The sequence below is a fragment of the Rhinolophus hipposideros genome, assembly GCF_964194185.1.
Source record: "Rhinolophus hipposideros genome assembly, chromosome: X".
NCBI classification, from domain to species: Eukaryota; Metazoa; Chordata; class Mammalia; order Chiroptera; family Rhinolophidae; genus Rhinolophus; species Rhinolophus hipposideros.
In genome coordinates, this window is record NC_138046.1 from 82,939,702 (window position 1) to 82,947,117 (window position 7,416).

A 7,416-nucleotide genomic window follows, 5' to 3' on the forward strand; every position below is an offset into this window, starting at 1 on the left:
CTAATATTTGAGTTTTTGAGGAGATTGAACACATTTACCATAAACAAAAGCTAATGTTCTTAAACAGTATGCTTCTTTTATATTTTAGAACTCCAAGATAAACAAAGATAATGCCATTGGGCCATGTGAAAGGGGAAATTCAGATTTGTCTGGTGATATAATCTTGGCAATCAAAAATTTTGATAATTATTTTCTAACCTAATTAATCATTGTTGAAAGAACATTGTCATTACACTCTATACAGACTCATGGTTTTTTTAGCATTGTTTCAAAGATCAAATATATATTAAAGCTAAAATAAAATAAAATAAAACAAAATAAAATGTCTAAAGGGGCAGCTGCTGCTCAGTTTATAGTGACTGTCATTATGCAATAGTATAGGCCCGGTGATGCAATACATTTCAAGTTTTTCAAGAAAGCTGCAAACCTATATTTCCATGAAATATTACACCTTTTATACACTGCTATACTACAATGCCATCAATAACCAGCAAAAGTGCCCCCCGGTCATGGAGCTATTAGAAAGACAACTTTCCAAGGAACAAAATACAAACCATCTCACATCAGGTGACATTAGCTAGATAATAACATTCTTAGAGAACTAGCTATTTCCCTGAGACACTATGGAGGGAGAATACTGACCTTGCTGCTCTCTCTAGCAGCTGCTTTTGCCCCACCTATATTATCACCAAAAGCAAAGAGTTCTCTAACCTCCTACCCTCCCTAACCCTACTCCATTCTCCTCTAGCCCACATTATGTTGATGCTCATTAACTGCCTTCAGTTATGTGGTTTTTCCTGCTTAGAATATCCTTTCCGCTCCACTATGGCTATCCAAATCCTACCTATACTTCAAGGTGCAGCTAGGCTTCACAGAGAAAATAACATTTGAATTGGTTATCATGATATGCATAGGAGCTTACCAAAAAGAGAAGGATGGGGTAGAAGGAAAGGTGGAGGTGGGGTAATACATATTGTAAGAAGGAGGACATTTCTGGAAGTGCTGATAGCATAAACAAAGACATGGTATTTATGAAAGACCATGGCATGTTCAAGTAGTAGCAGTTAGTTTAATGTAGCTCCTGTGATGAGGAAAAGTCACAGGCAATAAACATGAAAGGTAGGTTGAGGACCAGACTGTGAAGTGTCTTACTAAAATGCAGGATTTTAATCCTAAATTGTAAGTGATGTAGAGTCTTTGAAGGATTCTGATCATAGGACTGGCAAGATAAAAACATGTATTTTAGAAATATCCTAATATGTGGACCAGTTTGGAATCTCTATTAGTCTGCTCAGGCTGCCATAACGAACTACTAAAAACTGGGTGGCCTAAACAACAGAAATTTGTTATCTCACAAATTTGTGTCACAGATCTGGAGGTTCAAAGTCTAAAATCAAGGGATCAGCAGGGTTGGCTCCTTTTGAGGGCTATAAGGGAAGGATCTGTTGTAGGCCTCTCTCCTTGGTTTACAGACAGCTGTCTTCTCCCTATGTCTCTTCATATCATTTTTTCCTCTATGTGAGTCTGTCTTTGTGTCCACATTTCCCCTTTTTATAAGGATACCAGTCATACTGGGTCTTAATTCTGTCCTAATGACTTCATTTAAACTTGATTACCTCCATAAATACTGTGTCTCCACATACAGTCATATTCTGTGGTATTAGGAATTATGACTCCAACACATTATGAGGGACATTATTCAACCCATAACAAAGGTCACAGAGATTGGCGGCAGACAAAACAGTAAAGGAGATATTTTAATAGGGCAGGTCAGACATGATGAAAAATTAAGCAAAGACTACAAGTAGGGATGGAGAGGATACAAAGATTCAAGAAGCAAAATCTGGAATGGAAGAAGGAAGAGTCATAGATGACTCTAGGCTTTATTGTTTGGTTGGTTATGTGATTATTGATCAGGGATAGAAATGCGAGTGGAGGGTTTGATGATAAATTCAGTTTTAGACAGATTAAATGCCATGTGTCAAGTTAAGATGTTCAGTTAACAGATGAATGAATGGCTCCAGGCTCAGGAAAAACATTCAGCTTCAAGACGCAGATTTGTCATACAGGCATTTAAATGGAAGTTGAAACTCTTAAGTGGATGAGATAGCCCAAGTAAGGATTATAGAATGGCCAGAGAAGAGAATGAAAAGAGCAGTCAGAGAGGTTGGTGGTAATCCAAGATAGAGTACTGTCGTGGTAAGACAAGAAAGGGAAGGTTTTAAAGAAGGAAGGAATGTACAACAACCTCAAATGTAGTCAAGTATGTTGAAAACCTAAAGAGAGTACTGGACATGATATTTAGGAGATCTTTAAGTAACTTTGCAAAAGCAGTTTCATTAATGATTTAAATGGAAACTGCAAAAAAAAAAATGGGGTGGTGATTTGAGTGAGTATTGGTAAAGAAAGATTGATTTAGATCAGGGAACTAATGTGTTTGCAAGCTGAACATTAGGCAGTATAGCATATCATTCAAAGTATAGAATTTGTAGACTCAGGTTCAAATCTCAGCTCTTCACTTACTAGCTGTGCAAACTTGGGCAAGTTGCTTGACTTTTCTGTGCCCCAATTTCAATGTAGAAAATAACAGTATTTACTGCATAGGATTGTTGTGAGCATTATATGAATTTATACTGGTAAAGTACTAAATACAAGGCTTGGCACAGAGTAGGTCTTCAATAAATTTTAGATATATTAGGTAGGGACAGATGGACAGGTGGGAGAACCAAAGAAGAAAAAGAAATTGAAGAGAGGAGAGAAGGAAGCTGATGGAACAATTTCTTAGAAGGTGTAGGAGAGAATGGATCCTCTTCCACTTACTAGCTATGTGACCTTGGGTAAGTTGCTTTACTTTTCTGTGCCTCAGTTTTTTTGTCTATAAAATGGTGATGATAACAGTACCTACCTTACAAGGTTATTATGAGGATTAAATGAAACAATACATGAAAACACTTCCCCACTGGGAAGGACTTGGAGAGAAGGACAGTGAATAGCTTAGAAGAAATAATGTGTGCCAGCCAGACTGAAAGTTAAAAGTTTCTGAGTGAACAATTTTCACAATTTCATGACAGAGTAAAACAGTGCTACAAAATCTCATGATGTTTTCTTAAAAAGGTTAAACATTCTTCTAGTGCTAATAAATTTAGTGTGATTTTTTTTATTAAAGTATGTTGAAAAGACTTTTTTAATTTAAGTAGTTTCAAATGCGTTTTAAACCTTTTTAAGATAATTATGCTATAAAACAATGGTTAATATGAAATTAAATTATATTAGTTGACATGAATTCAGCAATAAGATAACCAAGTTTTTCTTCAAAGGAATATTGTACCCAAAGCATAAAAATATAAATCATCTTGATTATGTTAAGGTGAACAATTGAAGATTCATCCTCCTTACTAGAGTAGAATTTTAAGTAAAATAATTGTTGATTATTTATTTTCTTTAAAAATGGCTTTCTATCTTACTCAGAATAAAAGCCAAAATCTTTACAAGGTAGTATATGATCAGACCCTCTCTGTCTCTCTAACTGCACTGTCCTACTACTCTCCTCTTCTCCACTCCAGTGATACTGGCCTTCTTGCTATTCCTTGAACACACCAAGCCTTTGTACGTTCTATTTCCTCTGTATAGAACATCCTTCCCTCATGTATTCTCATGCCTGGCTCTCTCACATCATTCAGATATATTCTTAAATATCACCATGTCAGAGAAGTTTTCCTTAACTATATTAAATAGATCTCAATCCCAAGTGCCTTATTTTTTTCTCCCACCTTATCATGGCCCAACGAACACCTCTATTGTTTATTGGCTTTCCCCTCCATCAATCCATCCCCATTAGAATATAATCTTCAAGGGGGCAGGGGCTTTGTTTTGTTAATTGCTAAAATGTCCCAGTCTTGTGCAGTGATGGCACAGAGTGGATTCTCAGTGTTTGTTGAATGGATTAATTAATATTATAACACAATGTACTTTTGTGTAGATGCCTTTGTATATCACAGCTCCCTACCCTTGAAGGCTGAGCAGCAACTAGGAAGGAACTCAGACCAAAGTAAATGCATGGGCAAGCTGTACTAGTCTAGGCAAGAACAGCCTAGCCCACCAGATATAGGCATTTTAGAAGGGGAAATGGGAGTCAAAACTACTAGTAAAATAGAGAGGAGGGGAGAGAAGGAGGGAGAGAAAGACGGGGGTGAGGAGAGGGAGAGGGAGAGAGAGAGAGAGAGAGAGAACCTGATGGGAAAAAAATAAAAATAAAAAAGAATAAGGTCCTTTTGAGGTTTGGAAGACCAATTGACGAGAGAGGAGATGGCGGAAGTTACTTCAGCTAAATATTGCCTAGGAACCTAGAACTAACACATGCCCTTGATGCGAATTGGCACTAGTGCAATGAAACTAATGGCACTAATGCAATGAAACCCAACACATTAAAGAAGGGAGGGGTTCTGTGACTTGCATTTAATATCAGAAACACCTGAATTGGTAAACTGCAGAGCACTGGGATCATTCCATTGACCAAACAGAAACTTTCAGAGTGAAATACTAGCCCTAAAACCTCTAACAACACTTTTATCTCTTTAACCTGTGCGATATCATTAGGCTCCATCCAGTCCTCCCACCCCACCCCCAAGCAGAAACATGAGAGACAAACATTGAAGAGATGTCGCTGGTTCATCTGAAGCTTTCGAACAAGTCTCCACCACATCAGTTCTTTTATTTAACGTAAGAACAAAGATAGTGAAGCCCTCCACCCCAATACAATATTCCTGACTGGACATGGACATGAGAATGGCAGATGAGCCAAGCTATGCTTGGCTTCCCTATTGAAGCATCCTGCCCCTCTCTTTTTGCATGCCATTTTGACTTGAGTTCCTATCTCTTCCTGCTGGATCTCCCAGTCACTTGGGCTTGGGCATGTGGATGACTGGTACTAAAGGAAAGACAATAAACATGAACCACTGGAACTGTCACATGATAGATGCTAGGTAAATGTTGGAAATCAACTTCCACATTCATCTCTATATCCTAGGAAGAAACCCTGGCCACCAATCTGTTAAGAAAGGAGTCAGTGACACCACTCTATGAAGTCTGGACATATTATAGACACCACTTAGTGAGATCAGCCACAGGCAATGGATCTAGCATTCAATAAATATTTGTAGAATGAATTAACTTTTTTAAATAACCTGCACTGCCATGGCATGTCTCAGGAAACAGAAATTTTAGCTGTCAGCTAAAACTGCCAATTGACTGCAGTTAACTAATGTGTAACTTGGCAACATTGCTCAGGGTGTACATCCTGACAATCAACTGGATATTGGAACCAAGTTTGGAGGCTAGTATGAGGGAGAAAAAGCTGTCCTCTCCATACAAATACCCCCAACACTCGTAGTTGCATAGTAAGGCGAGTCACTGCCATCCTTCTCGAAATTGAATTTCCAGTACACATTTCCCTCAGATGAACTAGTGCACTGTCCCTTTAAGAAGTCAGGCAAGATGGAGCCCTCCCAACTCACAGCTAGAGGCTTTAAGCAACCTGATAAGGATGCTGGAGTGTGACAAAAAGAAAGAACACCTGGAGGGGGTAAGTCGAGGTTCTAATGACTTGAGGGGTAACCCAGGCTCTAACCATACAAACATCAAACTGAGCTCGCCTATCCCGTGGATAGCAGCTCCCCTAGGTTCTGAAGCGCCACCCCTCCTCCCCTTCCCTCCTTTTCTTACCCCACCCTGCTCCACCCTTTGGATCCTCCATGAAAGAGTCTCCTTCTACAAGGTGGCTCTACGCACTCCTGTGATACCCCAGTGAGGGGGGGGGGCAAAAGGAAGGGGAGGGGTGGGTAAGCAAAATGAAAGGGACTTACTTTCGGATTCTGCGCCTCCGAAGGCATCCTCTTCATCCAGCCCGGGGCCAGGGCCAACGGACGGGGCGGGGCTGGGGTTGAGCTGATGGACTCGGGGTCCTCACTCCCTCGTACTACAAACCTAGTTCAGTGGAAGAGTTAGAGGGAATGGGCACCGACTAGGGCCGGTGTCTACTCGATTTGAATTATCTCAAAAGGAGACAGAAGGGTTTGAGAGAGTTGACCGTGGGTAGGAGTAGAGGTGAGCTCTAAAGCCCTTCTTTTCCTCCCTTTCTAGCTAGCTTCCCCCGCCTGGCATTAGCGATATCAGGGGCAATGGTTTTCTTTTTTCTTCCTTTTGGTTTCTCCCAGCTGCCGGTCCCAGACCCCACCCAGCGGCTCCACCCCATCCACTGCTACACATTCTGTCAATCACCAGCCCCTTTAAAGCTGCATCGCACAACTTGCGTTTTCGTCTGTCTTTGGCGGGCAGACAGAATCACGGGGCTCCTGGCCTTTCCAAAAATGCTTCCGACCTTTTTGCTGAGTTTGGGAAGCTAAGGTTAGTTGCTAGTGGCGGCTTCCCCTCCCCCTCTGCTCCGAAGCTTTCATAGTTGGCTCCACCCAGACTCCTTCCGGGCGGGCCAGGCCAGGCCATACCCAACCCCATCTCTTTACTTTGTTTCTAGTAAAAGTGGTTCCCTAGGTTGCCAAATCGCCAAGAAAGTTTCTGCAGCGCCCTCTCTGGCGCCGCCCACTTCCGTATAGTTGATGGACTGAAGTGGCTACAGCAGATCCCTTGTCTCTGGGCCTTTCCGTTTGGCCTGGCCCGGTATGCTCAGTCTTCTTTGTCTCTCATCTGTGTAAGTCTCGAGATTTCAGACTAGAATTGGGGGAGAGAGGGCAGGGATTCCCAGAAATGTGCTTCATGCCTGTAACTCACCCAAAACAACAGTCCCACACCACTACCACTGGACTCCATAACTAGGCAGTTTAAAGTCAGAGAAGGGCCCCTCAGGTCCCATCCACAATTATTAGTGGAACTCCAGAATGAATCATCAGAAATCATATTTAATGCAATTCTCCATTCCAGTTAATGGCATCACCTGGTTGTGCAACAGCAAGCGTTGAGTCATCCTTAACTCCCTCTTTTTCTCTCACACTTCACATCCAACTCTTCAAGAAATCCTGTTGGTTCTGTCTTAAAAATATGTCCAAAATCTGACAACTTGCCGCCATTTCTGTTACTACCCATTCTGGACCCAGCCACCATTGTTATATCCAGTTCCTGCCTACCTTTGACTTGATTTATAAAAACCGTGCTCATTCTCCACATGCCACACTGATCTCCTTTTTATTCAAATATGCTAAAATCTGTCTGACCTCAGGTACTTTGCACTTCATTTTATTTTTATCTGATTCTACCCATAGTGGTCTCCAATATCCTTCAGATCTCAGGGAGGTTTTCCCTGACCACCCAGATTAATGTAACTCACGTGGCCCAGGCACTCTCTATGACTATATCCCATTTTGTTTTTATCATAGCACTGATGACAATCTAAAAGAATCTTATATG

At 41.0% G+C, this 7,416-nt stretch overlaps 1 protein-coding gene across 3 annotated transcripts in view; it reads right to left on the bottom strand.

Moving 5' to 3' along the window:
- KLF8 (KLF transcription factor 8) overlaps positions 1-6,441 on the bottom strand; it is a 261,686-nt gene extending 255,245 nt beyond the window's left edge. For all 3 annotated transcript variants that reach the window (XR_013992940.1, XM_081042620.1, XM_081042621.1), the window contains exon 1: positions 5,862-6,441. The gene's annotated coding sequence lies outside the window, so the exon portion shown is untranslated. The remainder of the gene's footprint in view (positions 1-5,861) is intronic.
- Between the last annotated feature and the right edge of the window lie 975 nt (positions 6,442-7,416).